Source organism: Bison bison, unplaced genomic scaffold (assembly GCF_000754665.1).
Source record: "Bison bison bison isolate TAMUID 2011002044 unplaced genomic scaffold, Bison_UMD1.0 scf7180017864254, whole genome shotgun sequence".
Classification (NCBI taxonomy): domain Eukaryota; kingdom Metazoa; phylum Chordata; class Mammalia; order Artiodactyla; family Bovidae; genus Bison; species Bison bison.
The window spans coordinates 3946402-3960539 of record NW_011494826.1 but is presented as its reverse complement, the minus strand read 5'-3'; positions in this window follow the sequence as shown (position 1 = coordinate 3960539).

The following is a 14138-nucleotide window of genomic DNA, read 5'->3' as shown; positions in this document are numbered from 1 at the left end:
CCACTCCAGTACTCTTGCCTGGAAAGTCCTATGGACGGGGGAGCCTGGTGGGCTGCAGTCCATGGGGTCGCACAGAGTTGGACACAACTGAAGCGACTTAGCAGCAGCAGCAGCAGTTTTCCTGTTGTAACTTACAGAGTAATTCATTTTTCCTATTTTGATTTTAATATGCTAAATTGTCATGTGAGTTAGTCTATTTCTAGATTCCTTTGATATTCTCATTTCCTCTTCAGCACCAAACTGTTCTTAATTATTATAGTTCCATAATATATTTTATTATATGGTAGGGCCATCCCCTTCATTGCTTTCCTATGTATAAATAAGATCAAGTAAGAGAATATAATGGAAGAAAAGATTCCATTTACAAAATGGGTTAAAAAAAAAAAGAAATGTACCGACTCATAGAAAGGATAAATTTAAATTATGCTGAGAACATACGAAGAAACTTAAAAAGACGCCTTGATCTTGGATATGAAGGCTCAGCGTGAAGCTGTCTGTTCTTCCTCAATACATCCATAAATTTAGTACAGTGCCAATTAAAACATTCACAGGATTTTGAGGAAAACTTAACAAAATGATGCTGAAGTTCTCCTGGAGGAACAAACATTTTATCCTAAGTGAAATAAAGTAGATAAAGACAAATGATCTCACATATGCAGAATCTAAAAACAAGTGGACTAGCAAATCAAAATGAAAACATTCTCACAGATACAGAGAACAACTGAATGACTGCCAAAGGGGAGGGATGTGGGGGGATGGGCAAATAAGTGAAGGAGATTAAGAGGCACAAACCTTCAGTTATAAATAAATCACAGGGATGTAATACACGGCATTGGGCATATATTCAATATTATAATAACTTTATACAGGAACAGGTGGTTACAGATTTATTATAGTGATCATCTCATAATGTGTATAAAGGTTGAATCACTATGTTATACACCTGAAATTAACACAATATTGTATATCAACTATATTAAATTAAAATAAAGAATGGCCAGAAAATCCCTGTTCATTTTATATAATCTTATTAACTTTTAAAATTCTCCCCATTTAGGTTTTTAAAAACTTAACAGAAGTGACTCATGCTTGTGGCAAAATGATTGCCAACATTACAGAGGCATAACAATGACCCTAACCTCTGAAAGTGATGGAGAGTTCTAGGTGCTAGGCCTTGTTCTGTGTGTTATTTAGAGGAAATGTTCATGATTTCATTTCATCCCTACGGCAGTCTCATCAGGCAGGCATCCTCATTCTATTTATTTTTATTGAAATGGAGTTGATTTACAGTATTATATTAGTTTTAGGCATACAGCATAGTAACAGTATTTTTACAGTTTATGCTTCATTAAGTTATTATAAGATTATGGCTCTATTTCCCTGTGCTGTATAATGTATCCTTGTTGCTTATATTTTATACATAGTAACTTGCATCTTTTAATCCCATAACCCTAACATGCCCCTACCCCTTTCCCTCTCTCCTCTGGTAACCCACCAGTTTTCCATATCTGTGAGTGTGTTTCTGTTTTGCTATCTACATTTGTTTGTATTCTTTTTTAGGTTCCAATACAAGTAATATCATATAGTATTTGTCTTTCTCTGACTTATTTCACTAAGCATCATATTCTTTAGGTCCATCTATGTTACTGCAGATGGCAGAATTTCATTCTTTTTTAGGGCTAGTAATATTTCATTCTTCTGATCTCTTCATTGGTTGATGGGAAAATGGTTTTCTTCCTTATCTTGGCTATTGTAAACAGTGGTGTTATGAATATTGGAGTGCATGTGTCTTTTCAAACTAATGTTTTAGTTTTATTTCTGGGTATACACCCAACAGTGGAATTGCTGGGTTATATGGCAACTCTATATTTAGCTTTTTGAGAAACCTCTGTGCTGTTTTCCACAGTGGCAACACCTTGGAAGGGTTCCCTTTTCTCCACACCCTTTCCAGTATTTATTATTTGTAGACATTTGATGCTGGCTATTTGGAAAGGTGTGAGGTGATATCTCATTGTTTTAATTTGCATTTCTCTAATAATTTCTCATGTTGAGCATCTTTTCTTGTATATATTATCCATTTGTGTGTTTCTGAAAAATGTCTGTTTAGGTCTTCTGCCCATTTTTTGATTGGGTTGTTTCTTTTTTTGATAGAATTAAATGAGCAGTTTACATGTTTTGGATATTAGACCCTTGTTGGTCATATCATTTGCAAATATTTTCTCCCATTCTGCAGGTTTTTTCATTTTATTAATGATTTCCTTTACTATGTAAAAGTTTTTAATTATGTTGAAATATGTTCCCTCTATATTAATTTTGATGAAAATTTTTATCATAAATGGAGGTTGAATTTTGTCAGTTGTTTTTTATGCGTTTATTGAGATGATCATGCAATTTTATTCTTTCTTTTGTTAATGTGTATCACATTGATTGATTTGTGAATGTTGAATCATCCTTGTTTTGCTGGAAAAAGTCCACTTGATCATGGTGTTATGACCCTTTTGATATATTGTTGGATTTAGTTTGCTCAAATTTTGTTGAGGATTTTTGCATATATGTTCATCAAAGATATTGGCCTGTAATTTTCCTTTTTGGTAGTGCCTTTTTCTGGTTTAGGTAACAGGGTAATGGTGACTTTGTAGAATGAATTTGGGAGTGTCACGTCCTCTTGAATTTTTTGGAGTAGTTTGAGAAGGATAAGTTTTGGTTTTTCTTTATGCATTTGGTAGAATTCCCCTGTGAAGTTGTCTGGTCCTGGACTTTTGTTTACTGGGAATTTTTTCTTACAAATTCAATTTCACCACTAGTGATTCACCTGTTCATATTGTCTGTTTCTTCTTGATTCAATCTTGGCAGATAGTGTGTTCCTAGAAATTTGTTCATTTCTTCTAGATTGTCCAACTTGTTGGCATATAGCTGTTCATAGTGTTTTCTTATGATTTTTTGTTTCTCTGTGGTATTGGTTCTGATTTCTCTTGTTTCATTTCCTCTTTTGTTCATTTGGGTCCTGTCTTCATGGTGAGACTGGCTAAAGGTTTATCAATCTTGTTTATCTTTTTAAAAAATCCACTATTGATTTCATTGATCTTTTCTGTTGCTTATTCATCTCTATTTTATTTATTTCCTCTCTGATGTTTATTATTTCCTTCCTTCTGCTAACTCTGGGCTTGCTTTTTTTTTTTTTTTCTTCTTTTTTCTTTTATTAAGTCCTTTAGATGGTAGGTTAGGTTGTTTGAGATTTTTCTTGTGTCTTGATGGGCTTCCCAGGTAGCTCAGTGGTAAAAAAAAAAAAAAAAAAAAATACCTCCTGCCAATCCAGGAGATTCAAGACATGCAGGTTGGATCCCTGTCCCTGGGTTGGGAAGATCCCCTGGAGTAGGAAATGGCAACCCACTCCAGTATTCTTGCCTGGAGAATTCCATGGACAGAGGAACTTAGTGAGCTACAGTCCATGGGTTTACAAAGAATTAGACACAACTTAGTGACTGAGCACACACGCACGCTTGTTTCTTAAGAAAGGTCTCTATTGGTATAAACTTCTCTCTTAGAACTGCTTTTGTTGTATCCCATAGATGCTGGAAAGTTGTATTTCCATTTTCATTTGTCTTGACATATTTTCTAATTTCTTCTTTGGTTTCTTCATTGACTGTTTTTTTTAGGAGCATGTTATTTAATCTTGTTCTTTTCCGATTTTTCTTTCTGTGATAGATTTATAGATTCAGATCATTGCAGTTGGGAAAATACTTGATACAATTTCTATCCTCTTAAATTTGTTGAGACTTGTTTTGTTTTGTGACCTAACCTCCATTGATGCATCCTGGAGAATGTTCCATGTTCACTTGAAAAAAAAAGTTCATTATGCTGTTTATGGATATAATGTCCTATAGATATCTATTAAGTCCAACTGATCTACTGCTTCATTTAAATTCATTTTTATCTGAATGATCTGTCCATAGATGTAAGTGGGATGTTAAAGTCCCTTACTATTATTGTATTGTTATCAATTTCCCACTTATGTCTTTTATTATTTACTTTATATATTTAAGTGTGCCTATATTGGATGCATCTATGTTAACAAGTGTACTTCTTGTTGTACTGACCCCCTTTATCATTATATAATGCCGTTCTTTGTCTTTTATTGTAGACTTTGTTTTAAAGTCTATTTTGTCTAACATGAATATTGCTACCTCCATGTTCTTGTTGTTTCTATTTGCATGAAATAGCTCTATTTCCTCACTTTCAGTCTGTCTTTAGTGATCAGGTGAATCTTGTAAGCAGCATATTGAAGGGTCTTGGTTTTTGTCCAATCAGTTACCTCATGTCTTTTGACTGAAGCATTTAGTCCATTTGCACTTAATTATTGATAGGAATGTACTTATTGCCATTTTAAAACTTGTTTCTATTTGTTTTTGTAGTTCTCTCTTCATTGCTTCTTTCTGTTTCTTCCCTTGTGGTTTAATGACTTTCTTTAGTAGTTTGTTTGTGTTCCTTTCTTTTTAGTCTTTGTGTATCTATTATCGGTTTTTGATTTGTGTTTGCCACGTGGTTGGTATACGTTGACCTATAACTGTATACTTGTTTTAAACTCGTAGTCGTTTAAGTCTAAGCACATTCTGAAAGATCTACATTTTTTTACTCTCATCCTCAACATTTTGTGTTTTGATGTCTTATATTATTTGTTGTTGTTCAGTCGTTCAGTCACATCCAACCCTTCGCAATCCCATGGACTGCAGCACACTGGACTTCCCTGTCCATCACCAACTCCCAGAGCTTGCTCAAACTCATGTCCATTGAGTCGGTGATACCATCCAACCATCTCATCCTATGTTGACCCTTCTCTTCCTGCCTTCAATCTTTGCCAAGATCAGGGTCTTTTCCATTGAGTCAGCTTTTAGCATCAGGTGGCTAAAGTATTGGAGCTTCAGCCTCAGCATCCGTCCCTCCAATGAATATTCAGGATATTCATCTTATTTTATACCTTTGTGCTTATCCTTTAACTGTTGTATTTATAGTTGCTTTTACAACTTTTTGTCTTTTAATCCTTGTACCAGTTTACTTAAGTGGTTGATCCTTAGTCCTTAGTATATATTTGCCTTTCCTAGTGGGATTTTCTCTTTCCTATAGATTACTTCTTTTCCACTTAGAGAAGATGTTTCTTATAGGATAAGTTTATATTTAATGATCTCTTTGGTGTTTGTTGTCTGAGAAGTTTTTCGTCTCTTCTTCTATTCTGAATTTTAATCTTGCTGGGTATAGTACCCTAGGTTGCAGGTTTTTCCCTTTCAGCACTTTGAATATATTATATTACACATTTATGGCCTGCAAAGTTTCTACAGAAAAATCAGCTGATAGCCTTTATGGGGGTTCTCATGTATTTGACTCTTTTTTTTTCTCTTATTACCTTTAGGATTCTCTCTTTATCTTAAAGTTTTGCTATTTTAATTATGACATGTTTTGGTGTGAGTCTCTTTGGGTTCATCTTGTTCACTCTGTGCTCCCTGTCCCTGGATATCCATTTCTTTCTTCAGATTTGGAAAGTTTTCAGCCATAATTTCCTCAAATACATTTTCAGTCTCCTTCTCTCTCTCTACTCCTTCTGGGACCCCTATAATTTAAATGTTGGTATACTTAATGTTATCACAGAGATCTCTTAAATTATTCTCATTTTTAAAATTTGTTTTTCATTTTGCTGTTCTGATTGGGTAATTTCCATTATTCTAGCTTCCAGATCACTTCTGCATTCTTCTGTGTCACTTAGTCATAAGGGATGACCTTATATGAGAGTGTCCCTGTACAGACTGCAGGTGCCCAGTGTCTTTTGTGGAAGAGCTGTGTTTGATAGGGATACAAATACCATTTTTCCTCAGGGTGCACTGGCAGTTTTCACCTTGGTAAGAGATGGAGCTGGAAATGTAGGGGCTAGAGCTGGCACTAGGTATGAGGCAGGAACTCCCCTCTGCTCAGTGGCCAGTGTTGCCTTATCAGGAGTGGGGTCTGATTCCAAGTTGCTGGAGCAGAAGCCCTGAGGGTTGAGCCTGAGCTAACTCTGTTCCTTTTAAATGTGTGGTTTTCCCCACTTACCAGAGTGTTGGGACCATTGCTCCAGAGACAGGAAATACTGAAGCAAGTGGGGCCCATGTGGGCTTTTAGCTTGGGTTGGCCACAGACAGAGTTCTGATGCACTGCCTGTGAAGGCCAGCGCTCCACTCAGATTCAGCCTCAAAGTGCAAGTCCCCTTTGTCCCTTTTAGCTGGTCACTGCCCTCAGCCTCTGCTGCCCTCCCTTTATGGACTTGCTCCTCAGGGCAGGGGATCACAGGAAACCCGGGAGTCATAGAGAGGACCTCTCTATACCCTGCCTCATGGGCAAGCCTGCATGTATGTGCTTCTCACAAGGAGAGTCCAGGCTTCCCACAGCCCTTTGATTAATCCCAGCCATCCTCCAACTAGCGAAGGCAACTCATCTCCCCTACACAGGACTCTAGTACTGCAGTGTCTAACATGTGGCTTGAACCATCACTCCCCAGGGCAGATATCACCTGTGGAGTCTGTCTTTTCCTCTGAATCCTCCCGGGGCACTGGTTCTAACCCAATCGCTTTTATTTCCTTTCTGATTACTTGTGTGTCTTTCTTTCAGCTTTGGTTGTACAGGAGTCCTTTTGTCAGTGTATAGTTAGTTTTCAGTGAGAATTATTCCACACGTAGATGTATTTTTGCTGTGTTTGTGGAGGAGATGAGTGCCACATCCTCATTCTACCATCTTGATCCAACCACCTAACATTCTCATTTTATAGATGAATAGACTGGGCATGGCGGAGGCAGAAATGGCAACCCATTCCAGTATTTTTTCCAGGAGAACCCCATGGACAGAAGGGCCTGAAGGGCTACAGTAGAGACCTGCAAAGGGTCACACACAACTTAGCAACTGAACAAAAACAACAAGACTCGGCACAGAAGCGTTAAGTAACTTGCCCAAGGTTACTTAATTGCTAGACCTGCAGACTCTGGGTTTTAAACCAGTACACCATTTTGCTTTCCACTAAGTAAATAATAAAAAAGGAAAAGTTCCTCCTACACTGCAGCCTCATTTGCCAGATTCCTTGTTGTGTACCTGGTTCTTTTATGTATGCATCATCGTATAAAGCATTCTGGTAAAATAGAGTAACTTAATATGCATGATGTCCTGACTTTATTGCTATACACCATGTAAAGGATTTCTCCAAGTCAGCACAGATAGAATCATTACATTCTTTATAGTAGTTGCTCAGGATATCGACATTCCATAATTTATTTAGCAATCCTTTACTGATGGGCATTTAGGATGTGACCTCAAATTGTTCATATGTTTCCTCTTTCCTCTAGGAGCTGTTGTTAGTTCTCATTATTTCATTGTGACCCTCATTTTAGTCTTCTCTCATTTTTCATTAAAGGCAGGATCCTGGACATTCTCAGTTGTCTTATGAGAACTTGCCAGTGAGTCTGTTAGACCCAGGCCTCCTTTCCCTTCAAAAACAAGGCAGCTCATTTTCGAAGTTGTATTTGTTCAATAAATTATTTGAGGGCTGTCCTTTCTTTTATTAATTCTCAAACATTAGCCTACATCCTTATGTGCATTTTTGTTTTGCTTTTAAAATAGTTCCTTGAAGATATTCTATGTTCTAGCTGCATTTTCTCTTTCAGTGCTATTTGGTGGTTTTTTTTTTTTTTTTTTTTTTTTTTTTTTTTTTTTTTTTTTTTTTAATAGTTTGAAGTTATCATAAATAATTAATCCTTATGATGGAGATTTATTGACTCTTCCTGATGAGCAGGCTTTATGTTAAAAGCTTCATATTCATCATTTCATTTCATTCCTCATAACAGCCCAGGCTAGAGATGGTAATATAAGGATAAAAATCTCCCTTTCTTCCTGTTTACACATAAAGAAAAACTGAGGCACAGAGAGATTAGGGAAGTTCCATAAAAAAAGAAAGAAGAAAAGCAATTTGGCTTAAGCTGTAGGGTTGGGACAAAAACCCCACGGGACTAATCTTTTAAATCCAGCCTCCTAACTTTGGTGAGCTGTCTCTCTTTTAAGCCAGCACTACTTTCTCTGCTTTTTGAACACTGAAATGTTCATTAGAAGAAATCTCACTCTTTCTCGATCTCCCTTCCTTCTCTCATTACCTTGACTATTTCTCAAACATTTCTCATTTGTTCATTTATTTGTTTTTTTGCTTCAATTTGCATCCTTTTCCCCTTTCTTCATGTCTTTCATTAGCCATTACCACAGCTGGGAGCATTTATTTGTTTTTTAGAAAGACTTTGGCATTCTTCCTTCCTTTGCGTTTTCTTTGTATCATTTTTAAAACATGTCCCACCATTCTCTTATCCTTTCCAAAGCCAGAAGATCTTTCATCAGCTTGACCATTCCTCTTACATATTTATTTCTTCTTGTTTGAAGAAAATTTGATCTCCTGCCATCTACCTCTGTAAAGTATCCCTCATTTTGATAAATTATTTTCAGTTATTTCCTTACCATTAATAAAGTAGCTCTATTTCTTTCATAGCTCTTAAGCTTTCCTGGCGCAGTGCCTTTAGGGGGACTGTTAGCATGTGTGCTAAACAAGTGACTTTTAAGATTTCGTCTTTTTATTGAGGGATTCTAAATGTCTGTATTTTTGAGTCACTTTAATTTACTTCTGATACTATCACCTATTCCAAAGTCTCATCTGAAATTACTTCTTGCTGCTGCTGCTCTTAAAGTTACTTGTAGGAAATGGAAGTCAGTACTCTTCTTTCTTCCGCTTTCCAGTTCATCCTTACGATCACACATATTCTTACACAAGTCTTATCTTTTAAGCTTTCAGACTGTATGTTTAAAAAGAGAAAAAAAAGAAAGAAACCTAACCTCCAATCTCATTCTATGTTGACCAGAATAATGAAGCTCTTTTTTTTAGGACTTTCATTTACAATACACTCTTATTTATATTTAGCCCTGCTTTCTCATCCTAACATTTATGTGACTGGGAGGCTGTGTGATACACTGGAAAAGATCAAAGCTTTGGAGAAAGACAGAAATGGTTTTGAACCTGGCTCTGCCATTTACTATCCTGTGTGACCCTTAATAAAATACTGAATGTTAGCCTATTTTTTTTCATATTAGTGGGAAGAAAATGTACGCTGTGGTCTTTGTAAGGATGAACGGAAATGAAATAAAAAATGCAAAGCACAATACATGGCTTTGGCAGATGCTCCATAAATGGGAACTGCTGTTATTAGTGTTATCATGATTATATGTTATTAACGGCCTTCTGGATTTACATTCTGTAACTCGGATTTAATTTGTTCCTTTAGGTTGTTCTTTGCATTTTCTTTGTCCTTTGCCCCTTCTTTGATTCTTTGCATCTTACCTTCCACTTGTCAGGTTTTATTTTACTTTAAAATCCTCACTTTATTGAGGTATTATTAGCATACAAAAGCCTGTGCATGTTTAGTGTATATGGCTTGATAAGTTTGGAGATTAGTATACACTCATGAAACCATCCCCACAATCTATGCTATAAACCTATCCATTACCTCCAAATTTCCTCCCCCTTTGTGAATAATTATTATTCTACAATAAGAACACTTACCACGAGACCTACAATCATAGCAAATTTTCTATTTTACTTCTTTCTTTCTATGATCATATGATTTTTTCCTGCATTTGTCCTTTTATAACTTTTTGGGGATTTTTTTTTTTCCCTTGTCCATTTCCTCCTTTGTGAACATGTTCTTTTTACCATCTGGGAGTAGCAGTTCTATAGTCCTAGGCATGGACATAGAAGCAGAGCCTTGTTTTGATTGAAGCTCTGAACACCTTCCTTATAGCTTATTTATTTCTTTCTTTACATCAGAGTATTCTTTAGTTTCCCTTTTGATTTCTTATTTTAGATTAAGAAGTCCACTTCTTAAGGATTATTTGAAGTCCAGTTTTTATTTCCAAACATTTTTTTTTTACAATCAAAAATTTTTATCTGATTATTTTTTTTTTGGTTTGATTTCTGTCATACATCAACATGAATTAACCATGGATGTACATATGTCCCCTCCATCTTGAATCTCTGTCCCATCTCCCGCCCATTCCTACCCCTCTAGGTTATTATAGAGCCCCAATTTGAGTTCACTGAGTGATACAGAAAATTCCCTTTGATTGTCTGTTTACACATGTTAGTGTATATGCTTCCATGCTACCCTCTTCCTTCATCTCAGCCTCTCCCTCTTCTTCCCCACGCCTGTGCTCTATGTCTGTGTCTCCACTGCTGCTCTGTGAACAGGTTCATCAGTACCGTTCTTCTAGATTCTGTATAAATACATTAATACATGACATTTGTTTTTCTGACTTACTGCACTTTGTATAATAGGCTCTTGGTTCATCCACCTCATTAGAATTGACTCAAATGTGTTCTTTTTTATGACCGAGTAGTACTCCATTGTATATATGTGCCATAGCTTCTTTATCCATTCATGTGTCAGTGGGTATATAGGTTTCTTTCATGTCCTAGTTATTGTAAATAGTACTTCAATGAACATTGGGGTATATGTGTCTTCAGTTTTGGTTTCTTCAGGGTATATGCCTAAAAGTGATATTGCTGGGTCATATGGTGGTTTTATTCCTAGCTATTGAAGGAATCCCCATACTGTCTTCCATGGTGGCTGTATCAATTTATATTTCCACCAGCTGTGCAAGAGGGTTTCCTTTTCTCCACACCCTTTCTAGCACTTGCTGTTTGTGGATTTTTTGATTATGACCATTCTGACCCACATGAGTTGATATTTGATTTGCATTTCTCTCATAATGAGTGATGTTGAGCATCTCTTCATGTGTTTATTAGCCATCTGTATGTCTTCTTTGGAGAAATGTCTGTTTAGGTCTTTTGTCCGTTTTTTGATTGGGTTGTTTGTTTTTCTGGTATTGAGTTGTATGAACTACTTGTATATTTTGGAAATTAATCCTTTGCCAGTTGTTTTATTTGCTATTATTTTAGAGGTCCTGAGACAGAGCAGCTAGCTAAGCTGCACTCTAATTCCTGACCCGTGGAAACTGTGAAATAATACATGTTGTTTTAAGTTACTCGGTTTGCGGGGTAGTTTGTTATGCAGCAATGTGTAGCTGATACATCAAAAGAGAGGAAATGGAATATATATCAGGATAAATATAAAATATTCTTCCTCTTATTTTTTTACAAATCTTTACAAGAAAATTGAGTGTGTAAGGCAAGCATAGCAAGAGTGGATTGTGATTTTATAACAAATTAAAAAATGAAATGTATGGAAGTTTTGTATTTTTGGTGGTCTGGGGACAAGGCTGGGTGTGAAGAAGGGTGGGCTTACAGAAGAGTATGAGGAAAGTTTGAGAGTGATGGGTATGTTCATTATCATGATCTGCAGTGATGGTTTCAGAGGAGCATGCTAATGTCAAATCTCATCAGTTTTTTACCCTTTAAACATCAACAACCTCAGATATGAGGATGATATACTCTAATGGCAAAGAGCAAAGAGGAACTAAAGAGCCACTTGATAAGAGTGAAGGAGGAGAGTAAAAGAGCTGACTTAAAACTAATTATTAAAAAACTAAGATCATGGCATCCGGCCCCATTACTTCATGCAAATAAAAGGGAAAATGCAGAAGTAGTGACAGATTTCCTCTTCTTGGGCTTTAAAATCACTGTGGATGGTGACTGCAGCCATGAAATCATAAGACAATTGCTTCTTGTCAGGAAAGTGATAACAAACCTAGACAGTGTGTTGAAAAGCAGAGACATTACTCTGCTGACAAAGGTCTGTATAGTCAGGGCTATGGTCTTCCCAGTGGTCACATGCGGTTGTGACAGCTGGACCATAAAGAAGGAAGAGTGTCAAAGAATTGATGCCTTTGAACTATGGTGCTGAAGACTCCTGAGAATCTGTTGGACAGTAAGGAGATCAAACTAGTCAATCTTAAGGGAAATCACCCCTGAATACTCATTGGAAGGACTGATGCTGAAACTCCACTATTTTGGTCATCTCAACTGACTCACTGGGAAAATCCCTGATGCTGGGAAAGATTCAGGGCAGAAGGAGATAGGGCATCAGAGGATGAGATGGCTGGATGGCATCAGTGATGCCATGGGCATGAACTTAGGTGAACTTCTGGAGATGGTGAGGGACAGGGAGGCCTGGTGTGCTGCAGTCCATGGGGTCACAAAGAGTTGGGCATGACTGGGCAACTGAACAGCAGCAGCAGCATTGGAATGACCCCAGTGTGATTTATTCAAAACCCACCAAGTTTTCAAGAGAATTGTTCTAGTGAAATCATCACTAGCTTGGCTTAAAGAGTCAGAAACAGAGACTTCCCTGGTTGCCCAGTGGCTAAGACACCATGTTCCAAATGCAGGATGCCTGAGAAGTTCCAGCATGGCACAACTAAAAGATCCTATGTGCTGCAACAAGGATTGAAGATCCCCCGTGCTGAAGCTAAGACCCATTGTAGCCAAATAAACAAATGTTAATATAAAAAGAGATAGAAACAGTACAAAAAAAAGAGGCTTGATGTTAATGGAGATCTTGCGAGGGTGAATGTATTTTGCATATGAGAGGAATGTAGTAAATAATTTGTGGCCAGAGAGCAGACATCCTGAAGGTTTAAAAAATGACCCAGCGGTTATTTGATATATTCTCCACTGAGAGATGTGTGCAGCCCTTTGCCCCCTCCTTTTGAATCTGTGGACTCTGGCTGTTGGACCAGTAACATATGACATGTGCCAGTCTTTGGGCACAAGCCTTAAGAAATGGACAGCTCTTACTTGCTGTCCGTAGAGGTTCTTGCTCTTGGAATCCAGCCACATCAGTTTGAAGAAGCCTTCAAAGCCTATGGAAAGGCCTACCCACTGAGGACCTCAGCCCCAGGATTTGTGATGCTGGCTGAGCCCCCAGATAGTAGTCAGTATTAATTTGTCATCTTGTAAATGGATCCACCAGCCCCATGTTGAGCTACCCCAGCTAATGTCATGAGGAACATCTCTGAGCTGTCCCTTCCAAGTCCTGCCAAATGCCAGATTCAAAATTAAAGATAAAAAAAGACATGTGTTAAGTTATTAAATTTTGGAGTGATTTGTTACATAGGAGTAGATAACTGGAATGTCCCATTTTGTAGATGAGAAAATTGAGATACTGAGAGATTAAATCACATGCCCGAGGACACATAGCCAGCAAGTAACAAACCCTTATGCTGTTGTCTAGGCTTTTATTCCATATGTTCCAGAGCTTCTCTTGTGTCAATGCCCTCTTCACCAAGTGGTCTCCAGTTGTTATTTTTTCCTCTTTCTGGAGTCAGCCTGTGGAGAAGAATGTACTTGTATGTATGTGTACACCAACATTCTGGTTTATAGATCTCTGGGACACTGGACCCAGTCCTAGGGCTTTTGAACCTGCAAGGCTGAAGACCAGACCCTACAGCTGGCTGGATCAGCACATCAGCACATGCAAAGGTTGCACACTGAGGCTGGTGGTCAGTGCCTTCTCTGGTACACAGGATGGCAGGTCTTCAGTCAACTGTTCAGTTCAGTTCAGTTGCTCAGTCATGTCCGACTCTTTGCGACTCCATGAACTGCAGAATGATAAGGCTTCACTGTCCATCACCAACTCCCAGAGCTTACTCAGACTCATGTCCATTGCATCGGTGAAGCCATCCAACCATCTCATCCTCTGTTGTTCTCTTCTCCTCTCACCTTCAATTTTTCCCAGCATCAGAGTCTTTTCAAATGAGTCAGTTCTTCGCATGAGGTAGCCATAGTACTGGAGTTTCAGCTTTAGCATCATTCCTTCCAAAGAACACCCAGGACTGATCTCCTTTAGAATGGACTGGTTGGACCTACTTGCAATCCAAGGGACTCTCAAGAGTCTTCTCCAACACCACAGTTCAAAAGCATCAATTCTTCGGCGCTCAGCCTTCTTCACAGTCCAACTCTCACATCCATACATGACCACAGGAAAAATCATAGCCTTGACTAGACGAACCTTTGTTGGCAAAGTAATGTCTCTGCTCTTGAATATGCTATCTAGGTTGGTCATAACTTTCCTTACAAGGAGTAAGCTTCTTTTAATTTCATGGCTGCAGTCATCATCTGCAGTGATTTTGGAGCC